The sequence below is a fragment of the Aphis gossypii genome, chromosome 1 (genome assembly GCF_020184175.1).
Source record: "Aphis gossypii isolate Hap1 chromosome 1, ASM2018417v2, whole genome shotgun sequence".
In the NCBI taxonomy this organism is placed as follows: Eukaryota; Metazoa; Arthropoda; class Insecta; order Hemiptera; family Aphididae; genus Aphis; species Aphis gossypii.
The window spans coordinates 72,393,654-72,410,741 of NC_065530.1; the positions used below are offsets into that span (position 1 = coordinate 72,393,654).

Genomic DNA, 17,088 nt, shown 5'->3' on the forward strand with positions numbered 1-17,088 from the left:
TTCGTATAGTGTATATATCACGTTTATAATAATATTATATAGGGTAATTCGTCAAGCATACTCGCCCCTATTTTTGATTTGATGACAAAGTTATTAAAATTGTTTTTATTGAAATGTTTAAGTACACTTATACACTTAATTACCTTAATATTTTAATTTTTTGACATTTTTTGTACTATTTAAGGAATGTTCTGATGCAATACAAACTTTTATTTTTTAAATGTGAGTCCCTTTTATCATTTAGTAGGTAATTTTATTGTAAATATTGATGCACCTATGAAAATGACTAGTTTTTCAATTATTAATATGTTTATATTAAGGATAAAAGTCATTACAAATAATTCATTTTCAAGTCATCGCATTGCTCTCAAATGTTTCAAAACTATTATCGTGGGCTTACTATTCAGTATTCTTAGTACACAAACTTAAATAATTTAAAATTAATAGTTTAAATCTTGATTTTAATACGTCCAAGTTTTTTATAAATTATTTACTAAATAATTTACAGTAGAAAAAGATATTTTATGTTTGAAAATAGAAATTTGTTTTTGCATAGAACACTCCTTCGGTAGTCGGTACATTCTCAAGAAATTTAAAAATATCGTCTTAAATCACGTTCAAAATTCAAAATATAAAAATCAGATTTTGAACAAAATTTCAATATTGCTGAAAAAATATAGAATAACCGTGCTTGACGAATCACCCTGTGTATAGGACGTTAGTGCTTTTTCTATCTGATTCTGGCGGTAGTTTTAGAGTATCCTAATCTATTGCGCTCGAGTGGTCACAAGGGTACAAAATATTACGCGTGCAACACCTATATAATATTATATTCGTAGTAATTCACCAATATTATTATTTACTGTATCCGGAAAAATATAAACACAATAGTGCGATAATACCACGATGTCCGTTATATTATTACACACACAGTATATTATAATATATATTATATTTATAGTACCTATGTATCTACGTATCCTCTCAATGGTAATTATACTGCCTAACTTGTTACTATCTAAAATAATGAAAATATTTTACTGCGGCTAGCGTTAATACTTGTTTGCGGAGAGTTAATATCAAATAGTTTATTATTTCTATTTAAATCGTGTAAGACGTTGATACAAGTCACGCCGATGATCGAGAATAACGACCGTGTTTACGGTATAAACGCTCAAAGTTGTAGACATAATAATAGAAACAGTTTCCGTCGTATCGAACAAGAAATTAATGACCCGTTGTCGTTAATATAATGGCTTGATACATAAAATTAGTCGTAAATGTTATACTCGTGAATATGTATACCTTTAGGGGGTATGTGCATATTATTATGAAGATACAAGTAATAATTTGCTTATCCGCTGTTTCGCCCTACGTAATAAGACATTACTTGTTCGACTTTCGAATGGCATTCTTGGCAGTTAGACGATTCGATATTGTGAGCGGCATTGACGCATTATATACATATATAATACATATTATATTAAGTTGGAACTGTAGATTTTTCTTAAATCCACTTTACCCACAGAAGTTTAGTATAATATGCACTTAATGGCGTTATTCGATCTTAGGAATAATTACTGTATAATATTATAGGTAGGTGTATAAATATATAATAAACTTGGCCGGTTGAAATTCCGTTGTCACTTGTTTCATTTCAAAAACCGACAAGGACTCAAATACTTATAAAAATAAATTTATATGCTTAGCACGGTTAAAGAAACAATTTAAATGAGCGAACTTGTATATCATGCGGCTTGACCCTGTGCCACTCCACACCTCTCATATACACTTTAAATGATTATTTTATTTTTTAATTAATTAACGTCTCGTTTGAAATTCGATTTTAATACATTAAAATTATTAACAAAATATTATATTTTGGATAAAGAGATTTGTGAAAAAACAATAAAGGAATAAAACAATTATAATGATAAAAGTAATAAAAATGTTCTAAAATCTTTTTTCATGATAACTTCAAATAATATAAAATTTATATTTTTCAAATAAAAGTCTACCATTAAAATAATAGTTCTGTATAACGTTATATACGCTTTATCACGTTCCGTCCCGGATTAAACTAATTCGCTCGATGTCTTATCAAACATAAAAAAAATAATGCATAATACAAATTATAACACTGAACGCTCTCCAAATTATTATTTTTTGATTATTTTTCAGTAGACCTTTTTTGTTTACGAATAATACACATGATTTTTTATGGGTGCCAAAATTTCTTCTATGCAAATTCATATAAATGCGTAATATGCATACAAAATGAATCGTGGCTTACGCGATATCGATGTAGGCGTATAACAAATAATTAAAAACATAAATGTTTCCATACATCGAGTACCTATCAATAGGTATAGCTTAGGGTGACAATTATACGTCCTGTTTTAAAAGGATTTTATAACGTAGGTTTATTGTTTAACAACGTTCCGAATCGTGCGGACTAGGTCAGGTTAGGCAATGATGGCAACGGCAAAAATAATAACCAAAAAAAAAAAAAAAAAACGTTTACAGTTTTTGCAGCGCATGCTGCAGCCGGACCATCATGCTGTGCACGGACTTGTCGTCCGACCGGCAGAGTTATAACTACACGTGGATAGCGGATCTGCGGAAACTGAACGTGACGCAGGAACACTTGCTGTACCTGCTCAACATCACCACGTCTTACGATGACGACGACTTGGACGTCGGTTGCTACAACTGCGGCGGCGCCGTGAAGAGCTACTCGCTGCTGTTCCGGGCGGTGCACGGCTACGTGAGCCTGTTCCTGTGCGTGTTCGGCGCGCTGGCCAACGCGCTCAACATCGCGGTGCTGACGCGCAAGGACCTGGCCGGTTCGCCGATCAACCGGATACTGTGCGGCCTGGCCCTGGCCGACCTGGCCCTGATGGTCGAGTACACGCCGTTCGCGTGCTACATGTACCTGACCACCTCCAAGAAGGAGGAGTTCTCGCACGTGGGCGCCGTGTACGTGTTGTTGCACACGTACGTGTCTCAGGTGCTGCACACCACGTCCATAGCGCTCACGCTGGTCCTGGCCATGTGGAGATATGTCGTCGTAAAGTGAGTGTTGATTTTTTTTTCTATATATATATATACGCCCGTTCTCGTGTACGTAGGTAACGCTTCCGGTTTCCGGTGCGAGTTCCCGGGAAGTGCAGTATATAGTCACCGGGAATATCCGCGGGGAAACATACCCGGGAATATTACCCGCAAGACCTGGGCGATCGCTCGTAGGGAATATAGTGAGTTTTTAAATATCGCTCGTGCTCTCCGATGTTTAATTAAACTGAGATATATGGTTGTAAAATAATCCAAATGGCAAATATTTTATACTCGAAAATGTAACGAGGGAATAGGAATACGCTCGGTAATTCCACAAACTTATTTAAATTGTATTGGAAATACTCGTATAAAGCGTAATATCGAGTTATACATTTAAAATTCAGATGTCAGTGTAACGATTGTATGGTAAATGATGTATTTATTTTTACCGATAATTCTATTCACATTCCGACACTCGTACCATTCATTTTTTTTTTTTTTTTTAAGAAACTTCACACGAGAGGTAGAATAAAATACACAAGTTATGTGCACAACAATCGCGTCTTAATACGTAGTGAGTGTCTCTCGTTAACTTTTTATCATAATATTAGATATTCTCTATAGTTATAAATGTATTTGATTTTTTTTTTTAAATAATATGCTCACTTTGTATATCGTTTCGTGTCAAAATAATAAATAATTCACGACAGTACATTGATTTTCTTATAGTGATTTTTTCCGTTTATTCTCATTATTGTACGTGGTTTATTGGAACGGGTACCAATTTGATAATGTATGATATTTTAATATCAAACGTATAAAATAATGTGCGCGAAAGTATTAAACTGAGTATTAAGTATATCATGTAGGTAGATATCCGGTGTATTATCCTATAATCACTTCGTATGTACCATTATAAATTTATGAGAAACTTTTAAATTAAACACGTACAAGAAGAGAAATTAAATATTTTTAGTCTAGTGTATTAAAATCAGAAAAATAAATATAACAATAAAAATCAAGCGAGATTAAAATTTTAATAATGATTTTGGTATAATAATATAATATATAAATTATAATAAAATGTAAGGACGATAGTTTATAAGTATCACAAATATGCCTAAATCAATTGATGAAAGTACAAAGTGACTTAATTAATTTAATAATAAAATAAAATAATTAATGTACACTTAAACTAAAAGTATTAAATATTTAAATCAATAGAAGAATATTTTTATTATATTATTATTATTATTATTAATTTACGTCACGCTTCATCTAAATGTATATTATGTAATAGTACTTATTCAATAACTAATTTATTAAATATAAGTGTAATACGCTTTTACTGAAAATGTTTATGTATAAAATCAAATAAATAATAATAATAATAATCTTTATCATGCACCTTTAATGTCATATTTTAAGAAATATTTGCATTTCGATTGTGTAATTTTGTAGTTGTACCGTATTTTTGGAATATATATAATTTTTCTTGTATATAATATATATATATAAGTAATATATAATTAGATTTAATTTATTAAATTGAACCGAGAGATTCAATCAAATATTTTATTTAGGTACATTAGTTTAGTATAAAATTTTATTTCAAGTCAATTACATTTATTCAGATTTATTTATTTATTTCTTCAGATATTCACATTTATTTTTTTTCGTTACCACACTAAATGAACCAGCAATTCATATCCACTTTGTCGAATCCCAAATCGCCGACAACTCAGTTTGCTGACAAATATACCAGTTTTAAAATATTCTCTTTTCGCCGACAAATTATACCGGTTTTGTTAATATAGTTTCAATTTTCTCAATTCGCTGACAGGTGACAATAATTAATTAATCGAAAATGGTTAAGATAACGATAATATCATGGTATGTTATCGATAATATAAGTTCAATGTTAAAATGTTTTTCCACCCATAAAATCCATATGTTATATGTAGTATATTATATTGGTGAATTTATTCGGAAAATTGAGTTTCGGCGACGTAGGAAGACACGAACCAGCAACCGTTTTAACTAATTACTTTGAAACAAATGTTCTGTTTATTATTTTTAAACAACTTTCATTTAATTGAATACACGTTTTTAGTGTTTATAAATGTAAAAGAACCGGGTTGAGGCTAAGGAGATTATACATTTTGAAAACACATCGGCTAATCTGTAGGTGCCTATCCGAGAATAAAAGTAAACAGTTTCTTTCTATTAAATGTAATATGAGTTTCGTTTGTACTAGTTTACTTTTTTTTTTTTATATATAAATAATGATAGGTCTATTGACTGTCGGTAATTTGTAGGATTCTTATTGAATTCATTACGCTTAATAACCAAGATTTTATTTAAAATAACATAGTATTTTAGCTTCATGAATGAAATTAAGAAAATTTGTGCCGATGTTAGCGACGAGTCATTTGATGAGGTCTCGATATGCGCATGATTGTGTTACTTGCCTCATAATTATTAAGTATTTATCAATTTTTCTTTATCAAAATTTAAAAATAAATAGTTGTTAGCTTAAATCATAATATACTTATTGTCTGAGTAATTGGACGATAAATAAGCAAAAATTTGCTTCACGCATGCACAGTGCACACATATCACGCATCGGGAACATTATCAAGTTACTAGTCGCTAATATTATCTTCAACAAAAAACTACACTGTGGCTCCATTCATAAAAAATTACCTAAGCTCTATACTGTACCAGATATACAATGTTGATTTTTCGTAAACACTTGTAAATCGAATTTACAATCACGCATTGACACAAAACCCACATGACACACTGCACGTCAAGTTATATACATACAAAATCAAAGGAAATATTTTTGTTTCGAATTTATATGCACCTGACTAACGTATATGAAACTGTTCGACGAAAAAAGCGCAGAGCATGTGATAAAACCAATACATTTCAGAAAATAAATACGAAATACAAACATATAGACGATAGATAGACAGGTAATAATGCAGATCAGCTTTGTAAAATATAGTTAAATATAGTTATATACAGAATAAGTATAATGTTTATTTTATATCGAAACATATGAAATCAAAATGTCATCATCCATTGATAATATAAAAGAGAACTAATAAAATACTTGTAAACAAGAATATTTTATAGTTGAACTATGAAAAGCTTTTTTCATTCTTTTATTTATTTATTTTTTTTTTTGATTCTGAAATAAGCTGAAAATGTTTGTTTAACAAATATTATTATATAATATATAGTGCAATACTTTCATTTGGTCAACAAATCATTGAATTATACTTGATTTTACGTTCAAGGTGCACAGAATACCAATAATCTAGTCAACTGATAAAAGAGCAAATAATTCAGTTTCTAATAAATGTTTGACAAAACTGAACTGAATGTTCTGTAAAAATTGACACCAAGTATTCCATTCTAAATGAAAAAATAAATATTTTTATTAAATTTTTCAGTCTTTTATTTTTATAAATCTACGATTATTTATTTCTTAAATAAAAATAAAAAATATAATTCGTTGATTTTCATTTTTATTTTCTACCTCGATTTATTTATTAATTTTTTACCGTAATTCAATGATAACTGATAAGTGTTCCACTTTATTAAGCTAAAAATCAAATCCATACTTAAAACTACTTTTAATCTGACAAGAAAAATATTCAATGATTAAAATTGGATTATTTATAACTTTATTAAAATGTATAAATTATATTTACATTTAAAACTAAAATACTAAACAAATAATTGAAATGTTACATTTATAATATACATAGCCACATAGGTATAGACTTGTTTTAATACGTAAAATGTGTTTGTATTTTAATGTATAGACACAATCACTAATTGTTTGTTTCTGTTTAAATTTCATGCTGTGAATAATCTTGAAGTACTGTAGTACTTCAATAGATTACATTTACGACAAATAGATAAAACGAGATAAGAAATGAAATTCTCTTTAAAATGCATTTGTTTCGTTTTATTTTCCGCTTCAATGTATCCAATCATCAAGTAACCTGTTACAAAATTTAAAAAAGCACCTTAGTTTATGTAAATGGAAAATACATTTTAACATCTTTTATGGATTTACACAAAGGGTTAAAATAATTATAAAGTATCTAACTATTTAAGTTATAACTTATAAACAATCGCGTAACAGTTGTGAAAAATCTTATAACAACAAATAAGGTACAGTATCTTGTAACTTTTTATAATTAGTATTACTTCGCATATTTATTATAAACATAAAAAATAGTTTTATTCTTAACTTGTATTTTTTTATTTTACACAAAAGATAGTATCATGGATATTAAGTGAGCCTCCATTATAACCTTTTTGATTAATACAAATAACTGTTTATTCATATTATGTATTGATATATAGTATTTAAGTTAATTTATTATGTATAATAGTACTAAATAAATAATATTGTATTAATGAAATCGATATTTGCATGCACTAGACGTCCAAATAGTAACATTTATCCAGTTTGTGAAGTTTAACAAAAATAAATGTATAGTATAAATAACGAATTTATGAAATGGATAATACTTATATTGGACACTTAGTTTAATTAATAAATTATACAATTATATATATGAATTATATAATAATATGAAATATAATTTAAGTTATTTAAACTATACTTTCGTGCACTATGTTATTTTTAAAACATACGAATTCAATTGATAAACTAGTAGTTTTTAGCATAAAGAAGCAAGACAAAAATCCTTGTTCTTCAAATTTCTTTTAAATCATTTTACGTACTGAATATTCTACATTACTATATACTTGATCAATATAGTGGTACTAATATGCCAAGTAATTATTGACAAATTATTAGTTAATTATGTGATTAACATAAAAAATATATTATTATCAAATTATTACAGTACCTAACAGATAAAAAAATCTAAGTAAAATGAAAAGTGAAAATATAATGTGTTTTTAAACATACATTTTATTTTTAATAGGGGAAAAAGTACATATGGTTATGAAATGAATCAATGTATTTTATTAAAACCTTAGAAGTACTGAAAGTTAATTGGGTACCTACTAATAAAATGTATTATAATATTCTTAGTAATTGTTCATATTTCAGTTAGTAAAACTTCATAAGTAAATAAATTTAGACATAATAAAATTGTTTTTTATTTAAAATTAATTAAAATAAAATATAATCCTTTATATTATTAAATTATTCATTTTATGAAAAGATTTATTTCGTTAAATGAATGTAATAATATATAATATAATATACACTTTAAAAAATGTATAATCATATTATAATTAATTTGTAGCACAATTAAAGAACCAATTAAATAACTACGTATTCATTTAAAAATGCAATTATATTTAAACAATTTCAAAAACCCAAAAACTTCAGTATTTTATTCATATCTAATTTAAAACACAAGGATCTTAAAAAGAGATACCTGTATTATTTCTATACAACGATAATTTATTGTGCTACTGCCTATTTGTTATTCCATACTTATTAATACTTAATACAAATTCTTATAAACAATAAACGTTTTATTTTATTTGTTTTTAATTAGTAATTGAGTATATTTTGTATAGAATTATAATACTACTCATGAAAAACAAATTCTTGAAATGTTCGTATTTTGTGTCATTTACAATATATGTACACAATAAGACAATATCAATATTGAAAGAATTCAATACAATATTGTACTGTTTGCACGAATCAGGTTTTTCTAAGCGTTATTAAAAAAAAAATTAATTAAACGTGATTTCAAAAATTCAAGACCAGATTTAAATCAACATGAAAAATTACAAAAGGTTCATTTGATACAATAATAAAAAGTTGATCAAAAATGTAATACCTATCTGGTGTAATATTTTATTTTACGTATTGTGAGTAATTCCTCAAAGCTTAGAGGATATCCCAAAACAATTAAAAATAATAAAATTACTCTAGTAGCTATACATGTGTGAGTTATATACGTAAAAATACGTACTATTATTATATATTATATACAATACTATTTTTGATCACTTACTTGTTTATAATCTAATGTCATTACAATTGTAGTACTTATTATATTCTGTCCATCTTGTTTTCGTTTGTTTGAACAATTTGAGGTAAACGTGGAATCCATATAACAAACTATAATACAACTATATATTTACTTATCTATAATAAACTTTCTTCTTTCACATTACTATTGTTAAAGGAGAAAAATATAATTCAACAGAAACTGTTTATTTGTCTCATTGTCCTTTGCTTTTTTTAAAAAAAAATTTAAACGAAAATTCACATTGCTCTTTACGTACCTATTTCAGTTTTTTCAATATAGTTCTATATGTTCTAACTATATTATACATTTTTTCTACTATTATCACGTTGTGCTACCAGAAATTTTTTTATTTATTTAGTTTTCACATCGATGGCCACTATCTTTTTTTTAATACAAACACTTAAAACTACATAATTTTTTATTTATATATAATATAATACATATATGGGTTTGTTATATGATGTCGAGAGCAGAATATTGGTAATTAAGAATTCCCTCAAATGATACACATCAGGAGCACTTCTCTCTTCATGATTTGTTGGTAAATATTGATTACGATATCAATATAAAACCAATTCTCAAATTCCGTTTCGTTAGCAATCAGCATTGCCACTTTCGAATTTTAATACCTAACCTTGAAAATATCATATTATTTTTTGATATAAAATGAAAAAAATGTATACCTCCTCAACACAATAGAATCACCTATGAACTTATTGTGAAAACGTTTGCTCAGCGCTTCTTTTGGTAAATTTTGAAAAATTAAATTCTCATTGACACAGTATTTTATACTTATTTTTATTATTCATTTTTACCCTTCAATGTGTATATCAATAAAATTGTTAAGTTTGAGTATGATTGATTGGAGTTGTTGTTTATATATTATTATAGACATGGTGTTTTTCTTAAGATGTTCGTTAAGCAGTCTCTTATTGTTCATATCTAGGGTAAGCACCTGTTTGATTTAGTTTTTTTTATAATATTTACGTTAGGTTAGAAACTTTCTATTTTCATAAATTTATATTTTATATAGAAAATTTTAGTGTGTAACGCTAAATACTTCATCTAAAATATATTTATATAATCTTGTTTTATTTGCAGTTGTGATCTTTGTGGTTTTCCTTTTCATAATATACAACCATTAAAATAATATTTATTTTTTATTTTATGTATTATATTAGTCGCTTATTACAGTTGGTATTTTAGCATATTTCCAAAAATAAAATATTTCTTATGTAACTATATTTAAAAACTCATTTGCTCATTTATTTTCATTATTTAAAAAAAAATTAAATTATGTGCATAACATTTGTTAATATGTAAGTTTACAGCCAATTATTTTGTTGTAAAGACTGTCCAATTAAACATCCATGCTTTTATGTTTTGATGAATTTTAATTATGTTAATATCTCTAAAAATATAAATACAAAATATCTTATTTACTCCTACTTAGACTACCTGAATCTATTTTTATTTATTTGTTAATTGTTTAGACAGTAAAATATACTGAACAATAATTAATATAGTACATTTTTACAAATATTTATACAAATTATTTGGTTTTTTCTGAATAAAAAAGTTTTATAAATTATCACAAACTCTAAAACTTTTCCCAAAAATATTAAATAATGAAATAGACTAGAATAATGATTAAGAATACGGTGATAAACAACAACAATTATACGACTACGATGTGGATTATTATATCATAAAAGATCTATATAATTTTATTAATATCTTATATAGGTAAGTAAATTGTATAAACTCAAAATAATTTTAATTTATGGTTAGATAACTTTGTTAAATTGAATATTAATTATTATATTTAACATTTTAGATAATTATTTTTTTTTTAATCCAAAGTGTATATAAAATGTTAAAGGTATATATGTCACTTATTTTTGTCAACATATAAATTTTAAATATATATTTTTATAATTATTATAAAATTTAAAATTATGACATAAAGTTTAGTAATAATTTATAAAAATCACCTTAATAACTAAAACCACTTATTCTAGTATATACGAGTGACATTATGCATTATTCACTAAATTTTTGAGAGAGGTTTCTAAAATACTAAAGCAATAATAGTAAATTCAAAAATTAACAAAACTATTAAATAATCTACACGAAATCCAAATAGGTAACTTTTATGGTTAGTTTATACAAAGCTTTCCAACCACATGAGCATAAAGAAATCTGAAGTAATTTAATTAACAAATCAATTTATTGTAACATCTATATTCTATACTATTTTATTTAAGAATATATTAAATATATATAAAAAAAAAAAACATTAAGTATAAAATAAATAATGTAACATAAATTGCCTATACACAGCTTAATACTAGTATAAATATTATGGAAATTTCTTTGTTTTGTGTGGTGTCAAATACGAATTATAATCCATACTAGAATATTTCAAGTTTTTAAAATTAATACTTTTTGAATTTTATTAAGACAATGTAGGTATTAAAAATCATTCGAGGAAAAATTATTTCGAGTATAAATATTATGCAATGTTGTCAAAATTTAAAATTCAATTACTCATAAAAAATGTATGTAACTTAATCCTAAACTTTTTTTTTAAATTCAAATAGTTAATAAAAACTTCTGTAGAATCTTGTTTATATTTTCAAATTTTTTTATTCAAAACAAAAATTGTGTTATACGTCATAATTTAAAAACAAATTAAAAATTAGAAATATTCAAATATCTCAAATAGAGCGAAAATATAATAACAATAATATAAATATTTTGTAAAAAGTTTAAGCTTCTGCACTTATTTATTTTTCGTTACAAAAAAAAAAAAAAAAATTGATTGATTGAATAGGTACTAGTTTTATTAACAAATTTCCGTTTTTTCCTACTTCTTTTTTCTTGATTATTTGAAAACTTTACTAGAACTTTTTTTCTTTTTTAATTTTTAACTTAATTTATATTTATACACAGTACAGTTACATGTACCGTGTGTAGCGTATTAAAATCGAATTCGTGGAATCTATATGCAATTATTCCATAGTGATAACTGATTAGTGGCTAGTGATGTAGTTAATCCTGAAATATTGGTAAAGCTACCCATCATATACTATATTGTGAAATCAAGAGATGGATTTCAACAGTAGTGAAATGACAACTACAACAAAACAACACACAGCCCGTGAACGGTATAATCTTTATGTCGTGTACGATATAATGTAAACATAGAAGAGATAAACAATACGCTGACCAATCGAATTGTGGATCCCTGGTCATAAAACGGTTACCGGGTTACCGGGAAATAACATATTCAATTAAAATTCACACACACACATCGTATAATGTTGATTATTTATACTACGAACGTACATAATCGAACGAGAGTGTTTTGAATACGTCTTAATAGCTAATAACAATACGATCCAAACGGCATATTATTATTAGGAATACTATTGTACGTTGAGAATAAATATGAACGCGTATTATATTGCATCAGCAGGCTTTACATTATACATATGCCCTCGTGTTTTCAATACATATTATTTTGTACAATTTTCATTTCGATGACATTTATTTTCTCGATAAACCAATAAACCGTAAGTCTTTACCAATAGTTTTTAGGCTAAATATGTGTAGGTTTCACTCTTTTTTTTCTGGCGCTGTATTTATGTCACCACCCGCCACTACCAGCTGATATATTATATATGTCGTATCCTCTTAATAAAATCGTTCTTTACGTTAAGTAGTTGTTCACATCATGAAAAATATCCATATCATTTCGCGTGAAAATTTATTATTCACGATATGAATAACATTTTATGAAATGAATAATCAATAATATTATTGATAATAAATTATAGGTGTATAAATAAAATATTAGTTTATTAGTGTTACATAGTTCATAAATATTTAAATATTCTTGTATATCAGTTCTTGGAATGAAAAATTTAAATTTTCAATACAGTGTATAGTACATTAACATTAATTGTATGTGCTATTATAGTATGGAAAACTTTAATCCCTACATAAAAATATCTTTATATGGAAAATTTATCTGTAGATAATTTTGAGTACTTATCAATAGTAAAATAGGCAATTATCCAGCGATGACCACGAATACGCTGACAGCATGAATTCATAATTTATTGAAAAAATATTTTGAACTAATCAACCAATAAATACAAAAATATGTAGGTTCAGTGTACCTGGTACAAGATTATCTTATTTACAGTTTTTTTCAGACAGTGACATTTTTTAAAGTATTCGAACGAATCAAAATAGTAAATACGTCCCTGTCATAACATGCTCTCGCATACTGTGTTAGTAAAACAGTATACTAGTATATACTGTTAAAAATTACAGAACACTCGTAAACTCAATGTAAAGACTTAACGAGAAGTTTGAAAATTACCTACGGCAAGTTATTCGGGCAATACCAAAGTTTTTCCTTCGTTCGTTAAAGACTATTATTCGAAAATATTTATATATTGTTTATATCCATAACGACTATAATATAATGCCCATAACTTATAACTCCTATGTAAGTTCTTTTGGGTTTTGAATAAGGAAAAGGTTTAATTTTTTCATAAATATTTGATCATAAAACTTGTATACTTTATCACTGTTTACCGAGAAAAATGTAATTTTATAGGAATGGATACAAATGCTATAATGTATCAATATGATATTATTAATTAATATAGTTCTATTTCATGTTTTTTTTTACTTATTTAAATATTAAATAGGTTTTATTAAACTATTTCATATTAATGAATTTTAATTTTAGTTTGCCGATTGTATATATGATATGTATGTATAATGTATGCTATATTGTTATTAAAATAAAAAGAAAACATACATCTATTTTATAACCACAAATTCATGGATATTTTTCATATAATTAAGTATATAGATATAATAAATTAATTTAAAAAAAAAAATTATTTTTATTTAATAAAAATAACTCCAAAAATTACGACCTTTATTAGTTTAGGCCCTTAGGATAACAACCATTTAGGACTAGGTACTAGGTAATAGGTAATAGTTGAGTCGTTGAAGATTTTGTATTTTATCACAATACATACCATAACAAAATAATAAATAATAATATTTTCCACAATGTGAAACATAATCAGAGTGATTAAAGTTTATAAAAAACCATAGCAAATTTTATATAATTAAAATAGTAGGCAAATTTATTTGTTTTTAAATAGAATTTATAGAATTTACAATTCATATTTTATGTTTACCGCTATATATGTTTTTTTGTTTATTTAGATATGAAATTGCTTTTTAGATCAAAATATATTCTTATTACCTTCAATTTCGTTGATGGTTTGTGGTAGCTATGGTATTTATCTAGCTGAGAGGTCAATGTAGGAAATTCATCATACTTTTCTTAATAATTCTAAAAAACGAACAAAAATAGTCAAAGAAAATCATTGTGAAAATCGTTTATCTTAATGATGTTTTGTTATAATTCATAAAGAAATAACTAAAACCATTTACACTAAATATTTATATTAACATTTTCTAGACATGATATAATTTACAAAATATTTTAGACCTTTTCAAACCATTTATAAACACTTGAAATGTTTATCTTTTTTAGTTTCTTTTCGAGTTATTTGGTATTATTTTGTTCTCTGTTAAACAACTTAACATTTCTTGAACAAGGTTCTTCGTAACCAATAACCATAATTCGTTCTTATAGAAATTTAAATATTTTGATAATATATAATATTGGCACGAACTTATTTACAATATTTTGCAGTACATCATTATTTACTCGTTTTCGAAGTATACAATTATTTTCAATGGTTTTTATAAAAAAAAATATTAGTTCAACCCACCAAATCAAGAAAATACTTATAATAAAATATAATATAAGATAGACTATCCCTAAAAATAGATTTTGATCCACTTATCTTCTTTGCATAGAATCGGTTTTCATACACAATTATTTATTATTGAATTTAATTTTAACTCATCACTTACAGTAACCTATTAATTGACAAAATACAATCAAACCTGATAATACCATAGTAATAGACAGTAAAAGCGAGTCATCATTTTTTTTTCATGTACACACAAATACCAAATAAATACTTCGTTATTATTTGTAACGTCTGATTCACCATTAGTCGATTCTTCAATCAGCCAATTTTCTGAGAAAAATTATTATTATTGTTAGTTGATCTTCATAAAAAAATAAATCATCCCACCCCAATGTAATAACATATTATTAAAGTTCTTTTTTACATTTGAAAAAAAGGCAATTTAGATGCAGCACAACCACGTGGGAGAAGTTATATAATATGCCCCATGGCGTGGCGCATAAGATAATTCTATAAACCTCATTTCCGAAAAATGAATTATTTTTCATCATTTTATTCTGTCAATGATATAACAGAGAACTCGCTATACGATATCATACATATATACCAATTATGCACATGACAAAACAATTTTTTTCCGTTTGATCATACAGGACTCAAAATACAAAGCTTAATCTAACTTTTTTTATTAATGTATTCTAAAATATATCACTGTTAATAGTTAAAATCAAAATGCTCAAAATTGTATTAATATTTTATGTTAATAATAATAAGTGTATTATTTCAATAAAATTTCGTTTCTAAAATGAACAGTTTTCAATGCCTACATAATTCACATAATTCAACTATAAAAGTTATATTATATATATATATATATTCTTAACTATCATGATGTTAAATTTGCGGCTTTTGTGTTAAAAATAATGTAAATCAGAAAATATTTCCATTTATATTACACCATTTGCGTTCCCATATAATAATGTTATGACGTGTAAAGTACATTGTATAGTAAAAATAGTAAATCTATTGCATTATTTATATTTTAAAGAACACAAGTGTACACATCTTATTACCATTAATAGGCTTAAGAAGTTGTATTGGTTTTAAAAATATAAGTGAGAATTTGTATTATTGGTTTTCAAGTAAATATTGGTAATATGTATTATGTGTAGGTACTGTACAGTCTGTTATGTAAATACATAAATTATATACCGAAAGAAATTAGTTTCTCTTATAAATTTCAAATGTCACACGTATAAAAAATAATGCTTATGTAATACATGACATACAAATTGTATACCTTAAGTATTTTAAAAATTAAAAATGATGTGTTTGAAACTTTCAAGAATTAGGCTACCTACAGTTAATTTTTATTTTTTTTTCTAAAAATGTATGATAGTGGCTCTTTAAAAATGTATATTTATAAAAGATGCATCTGCAATAAATATAGACCATTATTACTTTTATAATACTTTATTATTAATTCTGCGGCCCAAATATTGTTATCCTAACATGACAAATTTATATATTTTTTTTTATGAAAAAATATTGTACTTATACAAAGTTAGTAGATAAAATATGTCCTAATTTGTGACCTTTCATGTACTTGTTATATTAATGATAATAGACTATTTAGTTCCAAATTATTAGTCATATACACTTGGTTTATCCTGTTCTAGACGTTCTAATAGTTTATCATTTTGAATATTTTTTAATAAGATAACGTCATTCAGTATGACTGTATTTGTTAAGTAATTTTAATTATTAGTTTAAGTATATCCCGTAAAAAAAAACTAAAAATTAAAAATATAAAATGTATTCTATAGTGAAGTAATTAATTTTTAAAACCTAATATATTTCTTTTACAAAAATAATTTTATTGAACGTGCTCAAAAACTTTCATACAACCCATCAATATAATACCACCATATAAAAATGGACCTAGAAGGTAAAAATGTTTGATATATTTTTGATTTAAAATTCAATAATTTTTTATAAAATGTAAATAAAAATAATCAATGAAAATGTAAATAAAAACTATGGAAAATTGGCCAAGTTATAAAATGTTTTTAAGAAATTGCATATTATTCTAAATAAAATAATTTAATTTTTAAACTTATTTTTGTATTAAGTTAATCGCAATAAATCCATTAGAATAGGTC

At 25.5% G+C, this 17,088-nt stretch overlaps 1 pseudogene; it reads left to right on the top strand.

The window, feature by feature from the left end:
• The window catches only part of LOC114124127 (G-protein coupled receptor dmsr-1-like), an 81,021-nt pseudogene that overhangs the window by 51,120 nt on the left and 12,813 nt on the right, over positions 1-17,088 (top strand).